The sequence below is a fragment of the Balaenoptera musculus genome, chromosome 1 (assembly GCF_009873245.2).
Source record: "Balaenoptera musculus isolate JJ_BM4_2016_0621 chromosome 1, mBalMus1.pri.v3, whole genome shotgun sequence".
NCBI lineage: Eukaryota > Metazoa > Chordata > Mammalia > Artiodactyla > Balaenopteridae > Balaenoptera > Balaenoptera musculus.
In genome coordinates, this window is record NC_045785.1 from 131,677,670 (window position 1) to 131,698,680 (window position 21,011).

Below are 21,011 nucleotides of genomic sequence, written 5' to 3' on the forward strand. Positions count from 1 at the left end.
ACCTTGTTTATCCATTCTATATATAAAAGCTTAATCTGCTAACCCCAACCTCCCACTTCATCCCTATCCCAACCCCCTCCCCCTTGGCAACCACCAGTCTGTTCTCTATGTCCGTGAATTTGTTTCTGTTTTGTAGATAGGTTCACTTGTGTCATATTTTACATTCCACTTATAAATGATATCATATGGTATTTATCTTTCTCTTTCTGACTTACTTCACTTTGTATGATAATCTCTAGTTGCATCCATGTTGCTGCGAATGGCATTATTTCGTTCATTTTTATGGTTGAGTAGTATTCCATTGCATATATATACCACATCTTCTTTATCCATTCATCTGTTGACGGACATTTAGGTTGTTTCCATGTCTTGGCTATTGTGAATAGTGCTGCTCTGAAATAGCGGTGCATGTATCTTTTTGAATTATAGTTTTGTCTGGATATTTGCCCAGGAGTGGGATTGCTTGATCATATTGGTAATTCTATTTTTAGTTTTCTGAGGAACCTCCATACTGTTTTCCACAGTGGCTGCACCAACTTACATTCCTACCAACAGTGTAGGAGGGTTCCTTTTTCTCTGCATCCTCTCCAGCATTTGTTATTTGTAGACTTATTGTTATATGTAGACTTATTGTTATTGTATTTAAGAAACTGTTTATTTTCCGTCAACCTATTTCCATTTTAAGAGTGTGGAAGAACAGCTTAAGATGACTCACTGGTTGTTCCTACCCATTCAGTGGCCTGAGCAGTGGGAGCTGCAGACCAGTCTTCAGTGGCAGGCTGAGCACTCCAGTCTTCAGTGGGGAACGGCTGAATAGGCACAGAGGGCACCTGCACACATTCGGACCAGTCTGCCACCTCAGGTTGAGAAGCAGGGAGCTCAGGATCTGGAACAGACCATTCACTCTGAAATTCCTCCTTGGTCACAGCTTTCTTGGCTGTCACCTGCTCTTCCTTTTCAATCTCTTCAGGATCTCTGTAGAAGCAGAGATCAGGCATGACCTCCCATGGTTGTTCACGGGAGATGGTGTCGTGCATGCGCAGAACATCCTGGGCGAGCATTCACCACATCAGACCCACTGACTGGGCTCCCTTCTTGTTGCATGGGATGGCAATGTCCACATAATACAGAGGAGAGTCTGTGTTACACAAAGCAATAGTAGGCAGGTTAATGTAAGAGGCCTCTGTGAGAGGCTGGTGGTCAGCTCTGGGATCAGTAACCACCAGAAGTCTTGGCTCCCTGAAGGCTGCCTGGATCTGGTCAGTGAAGGTTCCAGGAGTGAAGTGGCCTGCAATAGGAGTGGCTCCAGTGGCAGCAGCAAACTTCAGCACAGTTCACTGGCCAGTATTCCTGGAGGGTATGACACTGACATCAGCTGGGTTTTCAATGGCAATAATGGGACGAGCTACCAACAGAAGCTTCTCCCAGGTTCTCTTCAGATTTATGATGTAGATGCCATCACTTTTCCTTTTGTAGATGTACTATTCCATTTGGAAGTCAAGGTTGCTGCCACCTAAGTGGGTTCCTGCTGCAAGGAATTTGAAGACATCCTCCTCCTTCATTTGCAGGACATCAAGGGCTCCAGACATTGTGGAAGTTTCCCTTTAAGTTACGATGGGAGGGCTAGAGCTTCAAGATGGCGGAAGAGTAAGACGTGGAGAAAAACTTCCTTCACAGAAATACATCAGAAATACATCTATATGTGGAACAACCCCTACAGAACACCTACTGAAAGCTGGCAGAAGACCTCAGACCTCCCAAAAGGCAAGAAACTCCCCACGTACCTGGGTAGGGCACAAGAAAAAAGAAAAACAGAGACAAAAGAATAGGGATGGGACCTGCACCAGTGGGAGGGAGCTGTGAAGGAGGAAAGGTTTCCACACACTAGGAAGCACCTTTGTGAGTGGAGACTGCGGGTGGCGGAGGGGGGAAGCTTCAGAGCCACGGAGGGGAGTGCAGCAACAGGGGTGCGGAGGGCAAAGCAAGAGAGTCCTGCAGGGAGGATCGGTGCCTGCAAGCTCTCACCAGCCCGAGTGGCTTGTCTGCTCAAATGACGGGACAGGTGGGAGCTGGGAGCTGAGGCTCTGGCTTTGGAGGTTAGATCCCAGGGAGAGGACTGGGGTTGGCTGTGTGAACACAGCCTGAAGGGGGCTAGTGTGCCACAGCTAGCTGGGAGTGTGTCCAGGAAAAGGTCTGGAGCTGCCAAAGAGGCGAGAGACTTTTTCTTGCCTCTTTGTTTTGGGGTGCGCGAGGAGAGGGGATTAAGAGCACTACCTAAATGAGCTCCAGACACAGGCGCGAGCTGTGGCTATCAACGTGAACACCAGAGACGGGCATGAGACGCTAAGGCGGCTGCTGCAGCCCCCAAGAAGCCTGTGTGCAAGCACAGGTCACTATCCACACCTCCCCTCCCAGGACCTGTACAGCCGCCACTGCCAGGGTCCCGTGATCCAGGGACAACTTCCCTGGGAGAACACACGGCACATCTCAGGCTGGTGCAATGTTATGCTGGCCTCTGCTGCCACAGGCTCGCCCCGCATTCCGTACCCCTCCCTCCCCCCCAGCCTGAGTGAGCCAGAGCCCCCGAATCAGCTGCTCCTTTAACCCCATCCTGTCTGAGCGGTAACGGATGCCCTCAGGCGACCTACACGCAGAGGCGGGGCCAAATCCAAAGCAGAACCCCGGGAGCTGTGTGAACAAAGAAGAGAAAGGGAAATCTCTCCGTGCAGCCTCAGGAGCAGTGGATTAAATCTCCACAATCAACTTGATGTACCCTGCATCTGTGGAATACCTGAATAGAGAACGAATCATCCCAAATTGAGGCAGTGGACTTTGGGAGCAATGATATGTATATATTTTTCCTTTTTCTCTTTTTCCGTGTGGATGACAGGGTCTTGGTGCTCCGGCCAGGCATCAGGCCTGTGCCTCTGAGGTGGGAGAGCCGAGTTCAAAACACTGGTCCACCAGAGACCTCCCAGCTCCACGTAATATCAAATGGCGAAAATCTCCCAAAGACCTCCATCTCAACTCCAAGACCCAGCTCCACTCAGCGACCAGCAAGCTCCAGTGATGGACACCATATGCCAAACAACTGGCAAGACAGGAACAAAACCCATTAGCAGAGAGGCTGCCTAAAATCATAATAAGGTCACAGACACCCCAAAACACACCACCGGATGCGGACCTGCCCACCAGAAAGACAAGATCCAGCCTCATCCACCAGAACACAGGCACTAGTCCCCTCCACCAGGAAGCCTACACAACCCACTGAACCAACCTTAGCCACTGGCGGCAGACACCAAAAACAATGGGAACTATGAACCTGCAGGCTGTGAAAAGGAGACCACAAACACAGTGAGTTAAGCAAAATGAGAAGACAGAGAAACACACAGCAGATGAAGGAGCAAGGTAAAAACCCACCAGACCAAACAAATGAAGAGGAAATAGGCAGTCTACCTGAAAAAGAATTCAGAATAATGATAGTAAAGATGATCCAAAATCTGGGAAATAGAATGGAGAAAATACAAGAAACGTTTAACAAGGACCTAGAATAACTAAAGAGCAAACAAACAATGATGAACAACACAATAAATGAAATTAAAAATTCTCTAGAAGGAATCAATAGCAGAATAACTGAGGAAGAAGAATGGATAAGTGACCTTGAAGATAAAATAGTGGAAATGACTACTGCAGAGCAGAATAAAGAAAAAAGAATGAAAAGAATTGAGGACAGTCTCAGAGACCTCTGGAACAACATTAAACGCACCAACATTCGAATTATAGGGGTCCCAGGAGAAGAAGAGAAAAAGAAAGGGACTGAGACAATATTTGAAGAGATTATAGTTGAAAACTTCCCTAATATAGGAAAGGAAATAGTTAATCAAGTCCGGGAAACACGGAGAGTCACGTACAGGTTAAATCCAAGGAGAAATATGCCAAGACACATATTAACCAAACTATCAATAATTAAATACAGAGAAAAAATATTAGAAACAGCAAGGGAAAAACAACAAATAGCATACAAGGGAATCCTCATAAGGTTAACAGCTGATCTTTCAGTAGAAACACTGCAAGCCAGAAGGGAGTGGCAGGACATTTTAAAGTGATGAAAGGGAAAAAACCTACAACAAAGATTACTCTACCCAGCAAGGATCTCATTCAGATTTGATGGAGAAATTAAAACCTTTAGAGACAAGCAAAAGCTAGGAGAATTCAGCACCACCAAACCAGCTTTACAACATATGCTAAAGGAACTTCTCTAGGCAGGAAACACAAAAGAAGGAAAAGACCTACAATAACAAACTGAAAACAATTAAGAAAATGGTAATAGAAACATACATATCGATAATTACCTTGAATGTAAATAGATTAAATGTTTCAACCAAAAGACATAGACTGGCTGAATGGATACAAAAACAATACCTGTATATATGCTGTCTATAAGAGACCCACTTCAGACCTAGGGACACATACAGTCTGAAAGTGAGGGGATGGAAAAAGATATTCCATGCAAATGGAAATCAAAAGAAAGCTGGAGTAGCAATTCTCATATCACACAGAACAGACTTTAAAACAAAGACTATTACAAGAGCCAAAGAAGGACACTACATTATGATCAAGGGATCGATCCAAGAAGAAGGTATAACAATTGTAAATACTTATGCACCCAACATAGGAGCACCGCAATACATAAGGCAAATACTAACAGCCATAAAAGGGGAAACCGACAGTAACACAGTCATAGTAGGGGACTTTAACACCCCACTTTCACCAATGGACAGATCATCCAAAATGAAAATAAACAAGGAAACACAAGCTTTAAATGATACATTAAACAAGATGGACTTTATTGACATTTATAGGACATTCCATCCAAAAACAACAGAATACACTTTCTTCTCAAGTGCTCATGGAACATTCTCCAGGATAGATCATATCTTAGGTCACATATCTAGCCTTGATAAATTTACAATAATTGAAGTTGTATCCAGTATCTTTTCCGACCACAATGCTATGAGACTAGGTATCAATTACAGGAAAATATCTGTAAAAAATACAAACACATGGAGGCTAAACAATACACTACTTAATAACCAAGAGATCACTGAAGAAATCAAAGAGGAAATCAAAAAATACCTATAAAGAAATGACAGTGAAAACACGATGACCCCAAACCTATGGGATGCAGCAAAAGCAGTTGTAAGAGGGAAGTTTATAGCAATACAATCCTACCTTAAGAAACAAGAAACATCTCAAATAAACAACCTAACCTTACACCTAAAGCAATTAGAGAAAGAAGAACCAAAAAACCTCAAAGTTAGCAGAAGGGAAGAAATCATAAAGATCATATCAGAAATAAATGAAAGAGAAATGAAGGAAACAATAGCAAAGATCAATAAAACTAAAAGCTGTCTTTTTGGGAAAATAAACAAAATTGATAAACCATTAGCCAGACTCGTCAAGAAAAAGAGAGGACTCAAATCAATAAAATTAGAAATGAAAAAGAAGAAGTTACAACAGACACCGCAGAAATACAAAGCATCCTAAGAGACTACTACAAGCAACTCTATGCCTATAAAATGGACCACCTGGAAGAAATGGAAAAATTCTTAGAAAAGCACAATCTTCTGAGACTGAACCAGGAAGAAATAGAAAATATAAACAGACCAGTAACAAGCACTGAAATTGAAACTGTGATTAAAAATCTTCCAACAAACAAAAGCCCAGGACCAGATGGCTTCACAGGTGAATTCTATCAAACATTTAGCGAAGAGCTAACACCTATCCTTCTCAAAACTCTTCCAAAATATGGCAGAGGGAGGAACACTCCCAAACTCATTCTACGAGGCCACCATCACCCTGATACCAAAACCAGATAAAGATGTCACAAAGAAGGAAAACTACAGGTCAATATCACTGGTGAACATAGATGCAAAAATCCTCAACAAAATACTTGCAAACAGAATCCAACAGCACATTAAAAGGATCATGCACCATGATCAACTGGGGTTTATCCCAGGAATGCAAGGATTCTTCAATATACACAAATCAATCAATGTGATACACCATATTAACAAATTGAAGAATAAAAACCATATGATCATCTCAATAGATGCAGAGAAAGCTTTTGACAAAATTCAACATCGATTTATGATAATAACCCTCCAGAAAGTAGGCATAGAGGGAACTTACCTCAACATAATAAAGGCCATATATGACAAACCCACAGCCAATATCGTCCTCAATGGTGAAAAACTGAAATCATTTCCACTAAGATTAGGAAAAGACAAGGTTGCCCACTCTCACCACTATTATTTAACATTGTTTTGGAAGTTTTAGCCACAGCAATCAGAGAAGAAAAAGAAATAATAGGAATCCAAATCGGAAAAGAAGAAGTGAAGCTGTCACTGTTTGCAGATGACATGATACTGTACATAGAGAATCCTATAAGATGCTACCAGAAAGCTACTAGAGCTCATCAATGAATTTGGTAAAGTAGCAGGATACAAAATTAATGCACAGAAATCTCTTGCATACACTAATGATGAAAAATCTGAAAGTGACATTAAGGCAACACTCCCATTTACCATTGCAACAAAAAGAGTAATATACCTAGGAATAAACCTAACTAAGGAGACAAAAGACCTGTATGCAGAAAACTATAAGACACTGATGAAAGAAATTAAAGATGATACAAACAGATGGAGAGGTATACCATGTTCTTGGATTGGAAGAATAAACATTGTGAAAATGACTCTACTACCCAAAGCAATCTACAGATTCAATGCAATCCCTATCAAACTACCAATGGCATTTTTCACAGAACTGGAACAAAAAATTTCAAAATATATATGGCAACACAAAAGACCCTGAATAGCCAAAGCAATCTTGAGAAAGAAAAACGGAGCTGGAGGAATCAGGCTCCCTGACTTCAGACTATACTACAAAGCTACAGTAATCAAGACAGTATGGTATTGGCACAAAAACAGAAATATAGATCATTGGAACAGGATAGAAAGCCCAGAGATAAACCCACACACCTATGGTCACCTTACTTTTGATAAAGGAGACAAGAATATACAATGGAGAAAAGACAGCCTCTTCAATAAGTGGTTCTGGGAAAACTGGACAGCTATATGTAAAAGAATGAAATTAGAACACTCCCTAACACCTACACAAAAATAAACTCAAAATGGATTAAAGACCTAAATGTTAGGCCAGACACTATAAAACTCTTAGAGGAAAACATAGGCAGAACACTCTATGACATAAATCACAGCAAGATCCTTTTTGACCCACCTCCTAGAGAAATGGAAATAAAAACAAAAATAAACAAATGGGACCTAATGAAACTTAAATGCTTTTGCTCAGCAACGGAAACCATAAACAAAACAAAAAGACAACCCTCAGAATGGGAGAAAATATTTGCAAATGAAACAACTGACAAAGGATTAATCTCCAAAATTTACAAGCAGCTCATGCAGCTCAATATCAAAAAAACAAACAACTCAATCCAGAAATGGGCAGAAGACCTAAATAGACATTTCTACAAAGACAATATACAGATTGCCAACAAACATATGAAAGAATGCTCAACATCATTAATCATTAGAGCAATGCAAATCAAAACTATAGTAAGATATTATCTCACACCAGTCAGAATGGCCATCATCAAAAAATTTACAAACAATAAATGCTGGAGAGGGTGTGGAGAAAAGGGAACCCTCTTGCATTGTTGGTGGGAATATAAATTGATACAGCCAGTATGGAGAACAGTATGGAGGTCCTTTAAAAAAGTAAAAGTAGAACTACCATAGGACCCAGCAATCCCACTACTGGACATATACCCTGAGAAAACCATAATTCTAAAAGAGTCATGTACCACAATATTCATTGCAGCTCTATTTACAATGGCCAGGACATGGAAGCAACTGAAGTGTCCAATGACAGATGAATGGATAAAGAAGTTGTGGCACATATATACAATGGAATATTACTCAGCCGTAAAGATAAACGAAATAGAGTTATTTGTAGTGAGGTGGATGGACCTAGAGTGTGTCATACAGAGTGAAGTAAGTCAGAAAGAGAAAAACAAATACCATATGCTAACACATATATATGGAATCTAAAAAAAAAAAAAAAGTTCATGAAAAACCTAGGGGCAGGATGGGAATAAAGACTCAGACCTACTAGAGAATGGACTTGAGGCCACAGGGAGGGGAAGGGTAAGCTGGGACAAAGTGAGAGAGTTGCATGGACACATATACACTACCAAATGTAAAATAGATAGCTAGTGGGAAGCAGCTGCATAGCAGAGGGAGATCAGCTCTGTGCTTTGTAACCACCTAGAGGGGTGGGATATGGAGGGTGGGTGGGAGGGAGATGCAAGAGGGAAGAGATATGGAGATATATGTATATGTATAACTGATTCACTTTGTTATAAAGCAGAAACTAACACCCCATTGTAAGGCAGTTATACTCCAATAAAGATGTTAAAAAAAAAAATTTTACAATGGGAATCCAGAACAACTCCGTATGGACCCCTGTCTGTGTAGCACAGAAAGCTACTTGTAGACTTTTAATGATGGCCATTCTGACAGGTGTGAGGTGATACCTCATTGTAGTTTTGATTTGCATTTCTCTAATAATTATCAATGCTGAACATCTTTTCATGTACCTATTGGCCATCTGTATTTCTTGTAGTGATATTTAAACTGATGCCTGAAGGGTGAATAGGACTTAGCCAAGGTTTGAGGGCATTGTGTGTGCGTGTGTATGTGTGCTTGCACACATGCGTGTGTGTTAATACAGGGGAGTGGTTCTGTCTTATATCTGAGAGCAAGGTCAAGGGAGTAATGAATAGGATGGGCAGGACAAAGGCTGTTGGTGGAAAGGAAATGGAAGCATATGGTTGGAAGATTTCAGTGAGCATTTTCATTGTTTTAAGGTGTCAGGACAAGGTTTTGAGAATCCTTGAAGAAGTACTCTAGGAACTATGTGATTGAAGTATTTCCCACATTCATGAAAACTAGAAAATAAAGCTCCCTGAGGGAAGAACCAGGTCCTTCCATTCACTCATGAAGTCCCCAAGGTTACTGAATACCCAGCTCATAGTTGAGGTTTTTAAAAAAAATATTTATTTATTTATTTAGATTGTGTCAGGTCTTAGTTGCGGCATGCATGTGGAATCTAGTTCCCTGACCAGGGATTGAACCCGGGTCCCCTGCCTTGGGAGCGTGGAGTCTTATCCATTGCACCACCAGGGAAGTCCCTCATAGTTGACTTTTAATAAATATTTGTTAAATGTACAAATGAATAAATGAATAAGTAAGAGGATGAATGATTATCTCGAAAATTATCTTGGTTGTGCCTTCAGCCAGATTTGCTTTGCCATTTTCCCAGAGTTACTTGGAGACCCTTGGAAGCTCTGTAAGTAGCCCTGCTCTGCTCAGCTTGGTTCTAGAACTTATCTCATAAAGCAGCTTTGAACTTCCCAGGTCTGTTTCCATTCTGACCTAAGTCTTTGGAACACACTGTGAGTGCAGATGTCTAATCATGGAATAGTAAAATGCTCTGTGGTTTAGGGACTTAACATGATAGCAAAAAAGAGGTTTGCCATCATGATTGGTCCCTTGTAAATTCTCTAAATATTATTTCCAAGGGTGATCTTTTAAAATCCCATAGATCATCTTAGATTATAAAGACTGTCTTTCAAGGAGATCATGATAGTTTAACTTATTATGGTGGTGGGAACCAACATTTTTGTAGTAACTTTCAGTTTGCAGAGTGTACTAGGGTACAGTCTCAGTACTTTATTTCATTTTGGTATTGTTACTATCTCTCTTGGACTCATGGGAAAACTGATGTTCAAAGGTAATTTGCCCAAGATCACAAAATAGCAAGTCATAAAGACAGGACACACACCGTATTTTTCAAGGACTTTTTCTTTTTTTTTTTTTTCACTAGTGTTTCAACAAACTTCTAGTTTGGGGACTTATATCTCAATCTTTAGTTTCCTTGTTTGCAGCTATCAAAGATAACAGTCAGCTATGCTAGAACTATTTCTTATGATTATGGCTTTATGTTTTATATCTGGGGACATAATACTTAAATTTAAAGAAATGAATGATTCCATAATAGCATAATTTTAGGTGTCATGGTAGACTTATTAAAGAAATGTCCTTGTGTAAAAGGGCCTTTTCATGGTCCTCAAATTTTATGAGAGCACAATATAGTGGAAAAAGCACTAAGTAGGAGCTAGAAACCCAGGACAATCCACTGAACTTTCGGTCTGAGTCTCTTCCTTCATAAAATAAACCTATTATTGTTCCATTTCATCGCAGCGTGGTTGTGAGGATCAAGTGCTGAAGTTTTTCTGGAAGAACTTTGTACACTGTATATTACAATGCATGCTATCATACCTTATGGTTGTCTAAGTATAAAAATGCATTAAAATGTGTCAACTCACCTTAGTAAATATTTGTTTGAGAATAAAAAGTTCAATTCAGAAGTACTGACAACATGATTTCTAATTTCCCTGTTGGCTAACCGGTCATGTTATTTAAACTGTTCATCTCTCTGCCACATACATGGTTAACAATAAACAATCCCTATAACTTTCATGTACAATGTACTGACAAATGGGAAAACAAGCTGGAAAAGGCTTTGAGGAAGGCTGTGCTATGGGATTACGACTGGTCTTTCCAGGTACATTTTGGTGAGCACAACATATGTTTCTGCAACATTTAAGGAAACCTTTCCATCTTCTCTCCATGATGAGGGGCAATGAATCTAGTCCCTTTTCTTCTAGGGATCAGAAAGGCAGATAGGATATTCTGGAAGATGAAATTCATGAGGAGGGACAGAAAATACATGGATATAAGGAGGTGGCATTTAGGGAACAGACAATTTGGTCTTCCTACAGGCCAGGATGGTAGAATAAAAACAATAAAGCAGAAGGGAGAATTACATAGGAGAGGAAGTTGGGGCAAGAAAGGAAACGCAGCCAGAACCTGAGTGGCGCAGTGCCTTAACAGGGAAGACAAGTAGTTTAAATTGTTTCCGGAAAACACCGAGGAGCCAGGGAAGGGGCTTATTCAATTAGCATAGTATAATAAGAGTATAATAAGCATAATAGAATGTCCCCATGGTAAAGGGTGGGGAGCAGCAAGTGTTAAGTGCAACATAGTCTTATAAAGCTTCAATTTGGTGTCATCATTTCATAAAGAACTTGTTATTTCTCTTCTTCCCTCTTTCTTTGAATAAACCTCCTTGAAGAACAAAACTCACAAATACACCAACAGGATGGAATTTAGAAAAACTGGAAATATGGCACCAGATTTTAAGTACCGTAGTAGGTAAGTTTTTGTTTTTGTTTTTTAAATCAGATTAATGTCAAAGGAAATGATATCTTTATAACTGCAACTTGGATTAGTCAAAGAGTGTTTTCTCAATGCCATTCTCCCAAAGTACATAGGAAAACCAGCCAAAGCTAAAGTGGAGGATGGGAGGGGCTTGATGTAAAGGTCCAGTTCCTGTGGCACCAGAACTCCACGTGTTGAGGAACTCTTTTCTTTTTTAATTAACTAAAAATATTTTATTATAAAAGCATTTCATGCATACAGGAAAAATAAAGAGAATAATGTGTATCCACCATCTCAACCACATGTTGAGGAACTCTTGTCTAGATTCCTGCAGAAGCCTTCCCTGTTATGTCCTGTGTGTGAATGCTGGCCTCCACCTTAGCGCCCTGCTTCTCCTTCCTGGGAAGGATATCCAAGCAGGCGGCACCTCTCTGAGTGCATGAGCGAGCCGCTCCTCACCACCCCACCCTTCCCTCCTGCAGTGGTAAGCCCTTTAGAAGAATGCTGAGGTTTGAGGCCTCCACCCCAAGGTACCCAACAGTAACTTCAAGGAGCTAATGAGTAAAGTACAGTAACAAGAGCAAATCCCAATGAGCTTATTAAAAAACTGAACCGCAACTTTGGCAAGGGCAGAAACTGTTGTCTGGGACTTGTTCGTCGATTTTGCCTTCATATATTCCCCACCCACCCTTTCAGAACAGAGAGATTAGCAACAAAAGATAGATCTTCAAAGCTCCACACATCTGTGATTTACGCTCCACCTTGGAGACCTTAGGAAGACGTCTCATTGGGACTGTACAGGGTTCCAACCAATCTCTGTTCCAGCTGACCTCCTGGGACTTTTGCTGTGGTGTGTGTGGAAAGCGGAAGCGGTCTGATCCAACTCCCATTTCTTTTGCAAAAGCTCCTCTGTAATCGCTTTGGACTTTATGAAACTCTCCCCACACCAAAAGCAAAGAAACAATTTCAAGTGCAGTAACTCTTCTCTCATGGGAATATGTATCACAAACAGCATGGGATTACCCCCAAATTGCCTTTTTCCCTCCCTGGGGGAAGATCGTGTTTTCAGAACTCTTACAGAGGTTAAGGTAACTTTTGAGAATGCCAGGGAATTCCTGCTCTTCAGGGACTTGCATCCTCCGGAGGGGTAGTTGCGCAGTTCCTAATAGGTGAGATCTAGTCAAGTCCTGTGTTAATGAGGCCAGTGTTGGAGGGTGAAAATCACAGGTGAAAAATACATAGGAGAAAATCACGGGTGAAATACCCTCTTGGAGAAATGTTTGGTGGTATCTCCTGAAGCTGAATTCATACCCAGAAGCTGCACTTTCAGGTGTGTACCCAACAGAAAAGCACCAAAAGACTTGTTTGAGAATGTTCATAGCAGCATTATTCATAATGCCTACGTCCTGGAAACTACACAAGTGCCCACTGACAGTTGAAAGGATAAATAAATTATGGCATTTTTACACAATGGAATAATATACAGCAATTAGAATAAACGATCTACAACTAAATGCAATGACATGGATGAATCTCAACAAATAATGTTGAGTAAAAGAAGCCGAGCACAAAAGAATACACACTGTAGGAGTCCAGTTATATGAAGTACAAAACAAGCTAAACTAATCAAGGGTGTTAGAAGTCAGGAGAGTTTTTATACTCTTGAGGGGGTGTACAGCGACCAGAAGAGAACATAAGGGAGGCTTCTGGGGTGGTGATTAAACATGTTCAGTTTGTGAAAGTTCATTGTGCTATACACTTATGATACATACTTTTTTCTGCATATTTATTATAATTTGATAGAAGGTAAAAGAAATCATAGAGGTGGTTAGTTTCATTCTGTTATGTGATCACTTGGTTAAACTCCAACCTTAAAAGTCACCTAGGAAAAGTAGTGCTGTTGAGTGCAAGAGAGAATGGAATTGGGCACTAGCTCACTGCAACCCTATCAGCACAGTTCAAGATGAGCAAACAAATAAAGCAAAAACTAAAACTGAAGGTTTTGAAGTCCCTGTTGATTGGTATCCACCTCACCCTACCCACCTGGTCTCTAGACTTTTTGCCTATGTGTAATCAGAGGGCTCCAGGTGTGCTCCAGTGACCTGGTGACCCATGAGAAAGATCAGTTGTGTTTGCTCAACATGGCATCACAGGTGCATCAGTGAAACCAGATGAGGGCATCTGTGCTTTGCAGCAAGAGGCTTTTTCGGCTGAATTTGGTGATCTCCATATATCACCTCCGTCATCACCTCTGGTAAAACCCAATTCTCATCTTCTCTTGAAACCCAAAATATATACTTTCCCTGGAACTGTCTCTGCAAACTCACTGAGTTCTCCTGAAAGGAGAAGTAAGACAAAAAGCTTTTGGTTTGGGTTTTTCCACACCTATATTGAACAATAAGTAGATCTTCCAACATGGCAAGCATCTTATTGGACTACTCCAGAGTAGACATAAAGTCTATTTTACTCCTATCTTTTCAACATCTTGGGATGGGACTTAGATTGTTTGCACCCAGTCTATAAATATCTGAGAACTTCTGTATGGAAAAGGCCCCTGTATTATAGTTACTTCTTCACTTATTAAATGGATATTTACTGAGTATCTACAATGCTAGAGGCACTAAGGGGGTGAGTACACTTGGGCAACCAGTCCCCTTTCTATCAATGGATATCTATTTAGCCTTTGGGCAACCAATCTTCTTTCTATCAATGGATATCTATTTAGCCTTGTCTCTTCTCCATCATGCTAGTGAAATTAAAAGAATAAATACATTTTAAATTATAGAATAGCAATCAGAAGCATGGACTCTGAGAAAGATAAATCGGAGTTTGAATCCTGGCTCAGACACTGAATAGCTACATGTTCTTGGGCAAGTCCCTTAATTTCTTTAAGCTTTGGTTAAGATAGGAATAATAGTTGCAACCACCTCATAGGTTTTCTGGCAAGGATTGAATGTGATCAGATGACAATTTCATCTTGTCCTAAGTTAGAGGCATGTCTGGATTTGACGGAGCCAGAGGCTTGTTTCTTAACTGTACCTGCAGTGAATATAGACAGCATTCCTTCCAGATCTCAGGTCCTTCCTACTGGTTCTTTGTGGCCTGTGTGCTTTGCATCTAATGACTCACACCTCCACCTACTCCAGAGGACTGTCCTTGGCTTTCTAGAGCTTCTTGGTTTATATACCAGTTAGCCAATGGCTGATTTTGTGGAGTATGAAAGGCCAGATTTCTGGTCTTGAGAAGGGACAAACTCTGAGGCTGTAATTTATGCTGCTGATCTCCCTGTGGGTTTAGATTAAGGCTGGGACTTTTCCTGGTCACACTCTTGCTTAACTACTACTGATTCTCTGTTCTTACAAGTGACTTATTCTATTTGCTTATCAGTTTCTCCTGGAAACACTTCCCTAATAAGTTAGTTGCATATGAATCCTCATTTCAGGGTCTGTGAGTCTGACCTAAGATGGTCCTTATAGTCATACACAAACTAAAGTAAAAGTTTCCCTGGGCAGTAGTTGGATTTGGGATGAGAACAGATATAGCCATTAAGTGGAGTAGTATATATATTTGGGAGTGGCTGCCTGTTTTTCTATAAAGCAATTCCCAAATGAGCTCAAGATTTACCAAATAAATATTCTGATAGTGCCACAAATTGTTCCATTCAACAAATGATTGTTAAGCTCCTATCATGTGCCCGACACTATACAAACTAAGCTGTGTCTGGGTACCTGACCCACAGAAACTGTGAAATAATAAATGTACATATATATATATATGTACGTATATATATATACGTACATATATATACATATTTAAGATACTACATTCTGGGATAATTTATTACACAGCAACAGATACCTAATACAAAAAGCAAGGAGGTCCATTTGTTTGAAGTGAAGTGATCCAGGGGAAGAGCAGTAGGAAAGGAAGTCAGAGAAGTAACAGTGTTGGGTGGGGGGAATCAGACCTCATCTGTCAAGACTCTGATTTGGTAGGTTTGATTCAGTAGGGTTGGAGTCTGGGCATCTCCATGACTTTAAAACCTCTGCAGGTGATGGTGCAGTCATGGTTGAAGAGCAGTGAGAAGAGGAGTGGTACTCTTGTTGTGATGACAACACCAAAAGTGAGGTTCACTCTATTGCAGTCCAGGACTGTTGGTGATCGGAGTCCTCCATATCATATTTATCAGCAAAAAGGGCTCAAAATTTAAATGATTTTAGATGATGAGTTTGTGAAAACATCGCTGAATGCAAAAAGCCCATGTATTTAATTTTTTATGCTTCAGTTGTTCCTCCAGGTGAACAAACAAAATGAAAAGAGATACTCCTTTTATTCCTATTTCTTTCTCCTACCTTGCCACCTTCCTCTTTATAGGAATGTCCTCCTTTGGTTGAAAGCTCCCCTGAAGTTGACTGTGCCAGTTTCCTCATCACATTCTGCAAGGTCATACCCTATTCCTAGATCTCTTCATTATTTTTCCAATTTCCTTTGATCCACATCAGTTATTTCTTCCAAATGCTCTCCAGATCTAGAATGCAGCCTTCTTTGACTATGTCAGGTCCTTGATGAATCCTCTAAGAGCAAATAAAACACACTGAAGGTTTGGAAATCAAGGAATATATGTCTGTGTGAATACCGAGAAAGATTTTCTTGAGAGGAAAAAGGGTTACCCTATAGGGCATAATAGGAGTTAATAGATATGAATACTCTGTCATTATAATTGTGATAGTTACACAAATGTTAACTAATCCTTTTTGAGAACCATTAAGAATTTCTTTTCTTTAAGAATTTGCCATGGCCTCTCTCAATTATCTTTCTGGAATAGTCTCCTCTCTAAACATTCTCACCCTTAATTTTGTTAATTCTTACCCATCTTTCCAGTTTCATCAAAAATATCACAACCTCTGGGAAGCCTTCCCTAGCTATCATGATTGGATTAATTATTCCAGTTTGTACCTCCCCAGCACCCTGTACTTCCCCAGCATGACCCTTACCATACTTTAGCTTTTCAATTTCTCTCTCCTCCCTCCAAGACTCTGAGCAATTTGAGAGGAGAGACCATTCTTAGTTTGCTTAGTTTGGTTCCTTAGAGTCAAGCACCTTGCCTGACACCTAGTAGATGATTGAAAAATCTGTTGCAGCTGTGTTGGAGGAGGTCATTGAGAGGAGGTAACCTCTGCTTGGCCTGTGAGCTGGACCTGAGCAATCAGAGGCTCCTCACCCCCTCCCCTGTCCTTGGAATGCATGTCCCACCTGCTATTCCCACACTAGCAGTCATTTCAAGGACAGCCTTGAGAGGGTAAAATGTTGTTGAGACCATCTGAACGGAATATATAACTGACCTTAGTTAAGATTCTGGCAAGTGGGGGCCACGATCTACTCATCTTGCAGCCACCCAAGATAAGCCTCATATGTATGTTCTCTTGCTTATTAAAACTGCCACGTACCAATCTGGAGTGTTATACCTCTTTGGTCTCTCCTTGCCCTCAGAGTATGGAGACCAGTTTTGAATCTTGCCCAGGGAACTCCCGAGGTTGCACACCAAAAGGCAAAGATTTTCTTATAGCCCAGTGCCAGACTCTTTACATAGCTCTTTACATAGTTATCTTTTAAAATATTATAACAACTCTCCTACATGTTACATATTAGTCCCCACTGTGCAGAAAAAGAAATGGTGACCCCAAATGGTTAAATGAGTCAAGTTTTTATAAACTTGGCAGAGTTAGGATGGGAGTCAGGACTGTCAGACTCTAAAACTTTTAACCACTACCTTAGACTTCCTCTTATAGGAGACTTCCTGTAAGTCATTGGGAAAGTCGGTGGAATTAACTGTTAGGTTTTATATCTGTGTGACAGCGGAGCCATGACCCCACTTCTGAGGTTGAGATCTTGGCTTGCTAAGTGCCAGTTTAAAGAGTCTGATGCAGTTACTGTTGTTGCCCCTTCTCTCTGCTTAAGATGCAACCTAGCCCTAACTGCTACTCCTGACATTCATTCTTTCATTCATTCATTCACTTACTTTCTTAAATTCAATAGATGCTTGTTGAATGCCCACTATATAAAGGCATTTGACTAGGTACTGGGGCCCCTAAGATGAAGAGCCACAAGGCCTGCCCTCAAGGAGCTTATATTTTGGTAGGAGGAGTCAGGTAGAAATAAATAAGTGCAATGGATTGCCACAGTGGATAGTTAACCTTTGTAGGTTTTGCCTGCCCTGGTAGTAGCATTCAGTTTTTCTTTATGGAAATACTCCTTCTCTATTAGTCCATGTGTGTCATATGGGGCTGAACCAGTGGTTTGCAGGCAAAAGACACAGGCCTGGCCAAGCAGAGCCTTCGAAAGTCTGGTCACATCAGTTGTTTGAGGATGGGGCATGTTTCAGGACAGGGCAGGATGAGGCATGAGAGCCCCATTCAGAATTCTGATGAAACTCTCAGGGAGGAAGCATCTTCTTTCTGCTTGGGTTGCTAGAAAAGTAAGATGCAGCTGGGGACCTACTCCCAGAGAAATTTTGTCTGTGACAGAAGCCAACTCAGAGGAAAGTAGAGTCAAGAAGTAGAAGAAAAGACAAAGTCCTGATGATGTTGTTTGAGCACTTGCTGCATTATTATTATTGACTTAAATTGCTTTCAGTTGGGTTTTTATTAACTGCAATATAAAGAGGCATGACATAAAGGGCTAGGGTGGAGGAGAATAAAAGATCATGTGGTTTTTCAAGATAACAGAAATGACCTTGAGCTTATTCTACAATTTGTATAGGTTAATAAATGTCCATGGATGCTAAGTCAAATTTGAAAAGAAGAGCAAAGAAGAAGATTCATTCTACCAGATATGAAACACAGTAAGCCATAGTAATAAAAGAAATAAGTAGTGAAAGCAAGTAAAAGCAAAAAGTAGTGTGAGGAAAAGAATAGGAAAATAAATCCATGTAATGGAGCAAAGAAAAGTAGACCCATGAAAAAAAAAAAACGTAGACCCATGTTTATTTGGAAACCTGGCATATGACAGATGTGGCACCACAAATGTATATGTCATTGGATTGTTTAATATATGGTATTAAGGAAATAAGGCCACTATATGGAAAAAATTAAGACAGATTCCTGGGACTTTCCTGGTGGCGCAGTGGATAAGACTCCATGTTCCCAGTACAGGGGGCCCGGGTTCGATCCCTGGTCAGGGAACTAGATCCTGCATGCATGCTGCAACTAAGAGTTCTCATGCCACAACTAAGGAGCCCATGTGCTGCAACTAAGGAGCCAACGAGCTGTAACTAAGGAGCCCGCCTGCCTCAACTAAGACCCAGCGCAACCAAATAAATAAATAAATAGATATATTAAAAAAAAAAAAGACAGATTCCTATATGACACTAAAAGTTACTCTTCTAGAAGGATCAAAGACCTAAATATGAATGGGATTGTAAAGCTAGTGGAAAAGAATGTCTTTGTGAGTTTGGAGTGAGGGAGGTCTTTTAAAATAAGACCACCAAAGCACAATTCATAAGGCAAATAGTTGATGTATTTGACTACAACAAATTAGAAGAGTTATCTTCAATGAATCCACCATAGATCAAGTTAATAGACTAGTAATGACTGGGAGAAGATATTTTCATTAACCAGTATAACAATAAGGGATAGATATCTAGATTAGAACAGGAATTCTTACAATTCAGTAAGACAGATCGGGGAACTCAATGGAAAATGTTCAAAAACAGGAATAGGTAATTCACACAAGGGGGGATCTGAATAGTTAACAAGTATATGAAAATTTGCTCGAATTCAAAAATCAGAGATATGCAAATTACAATAACAATAAAATACTATTTTATACTCAATGGAATAGCAAAAATTAGAAATATTGGTGAGGACTTGGGGACACTAGAACTCATGCTCTGCTGGTGAAATGTACATTGGTACAGTCATTCTGGAGAATAACCTGGAAGCCCCTAGCTAAAGTGATGTTTGTGGGTATGACCCAGGAACCCTAGGCCTGAGCATGTACCCCAGAGAAATGTTCACGCATTACCGGAAGGGGGAATGTACAAGGATAGTCATAAGAGCTTTGTTTACGGAGGCAGAGAGCTACAGGCATGAAAGAGGAGAATGAAAGAAAGTAAGAAACACAATGAAATTTCCAGCATAATACCACCTAAGTCTATTTAAAACACATACACACACCTCACACTGTATAGTTTTCAAAGATAACCCTCCTCATATGCATACATACAGAACATAGATATACACATAAATCTATGTACATATATACATGCATCTCTATCTATCTGCCTATCTATATCAAACACATTAATGTGGGTGCCTTTAGGGTGGAGGAGGGGCTAAAAAGAAAGAGAAAGAGAGGGAGATGTGACTAGAATCAGGTATAAAAGGAGAATAATAAAATAAAATATGAGAGAAGCCCTGCACGTACTGATAGTGATAGTGTGCTGTGAACTGGAGGGTATAATCAACTCAACTCTCTAAGTACGTCAGGTTCAAAATAAAATTACAATTAAAATTTAAAATTAGAAATGCCTTAGGTGAGGAGAGGGTCAGGAATATTTCACATGAGCTCTAGTCTCATCCTACCTGGGAGTAGCGTGTGACCTTAACTGTCCTTAAAGCGACATGGAGTAGATATTGTATTCTTCCAATTACCTCTCTGTGCAGCAAGAGTGAAATTAGATCTAAGCTATAAACCATTTTCCATGCTTTAAAAAGTAACGCAATATGAACTTGGGGTTTTTGCTACTAGGATTAGATAGAAAGCAATTTCTATTTTTTTAAAAAACAAACAACTTGTTGAAAATCAGTATGTTTACTGTCTAAAATCTTTGGCCTGAAATCAATGTTTCTGATTTCATAGGAACCTGCAGTTTGGGGTTTCCTAAAATATTCAGTGGTATGCAAGTTTTGGCTGTCCTCATTTGCATATGTAAATTGTACTGTTTTCCTCCAGGTTTGAGATAAAACAGTCACACATCATGAAGAAAACTATTGGGTTCTAAATTATATCTAACATTCCTTTCTGGTTTTTGTACCCTGAGCCTAAATCAAACGTATTCTCATAGGACACATATACCTTTTCTTTACATGAGACAAATCCAAACACACCATCCCTTTTCAGTCATGAAATAAACTTTACAAGCACACAAGCAACATGAGGCTCAAGGACCTAGCAAACTGTATCGAAGTGTTGTTCTGGGAACTCAAGGACTTTATTTTTCTTGTTCTTTGCTGTATCCCTATGCCTATCATAACACCTGGAACATAGTAGGTACTCAACAAATATTTGTGGGATGAGTGAATATGCAAGTGAACTCACACACAGACACAAACACACACACACACGCATACACACACCCAAGCACACACCTATTTGTCTTTGGTCTGCAACCAACTGTCACGATTCATTTTTTCTTTTGTTTCTCCCTTTGAAAAAATTAGCCAGTCAACAAGCTCTTTACTAAAACATCTTAATGTACTGACATCTGTGAGAGTTGAGCGGGAGAATAAAAAGGAATTACAGAATAGAGTTCTCATGGCTGAGAAACTTATGATCTAATAGGGCAAATACATATGAGAAACACATGAGAATAAGAACAGGAAGTGTTTTAGCACTACAGAACACTGCTTGGAAATTTATGAGAAAGAG

At 40.2% G+C, this 21,011-nt stretch overlaps 1 pseudogene; it reads right to left on the minus strand.

Moving 5' to 3' along the window:
- Positions 1 to 701: 701 nt before the first annotated feature.
- Positions 702 to 1,628, minus strand: LOC118882789 (annotated as a pseudogene).
- Positions 1,629 to 21,011: the final 19,383 nt, after the last annotated feature.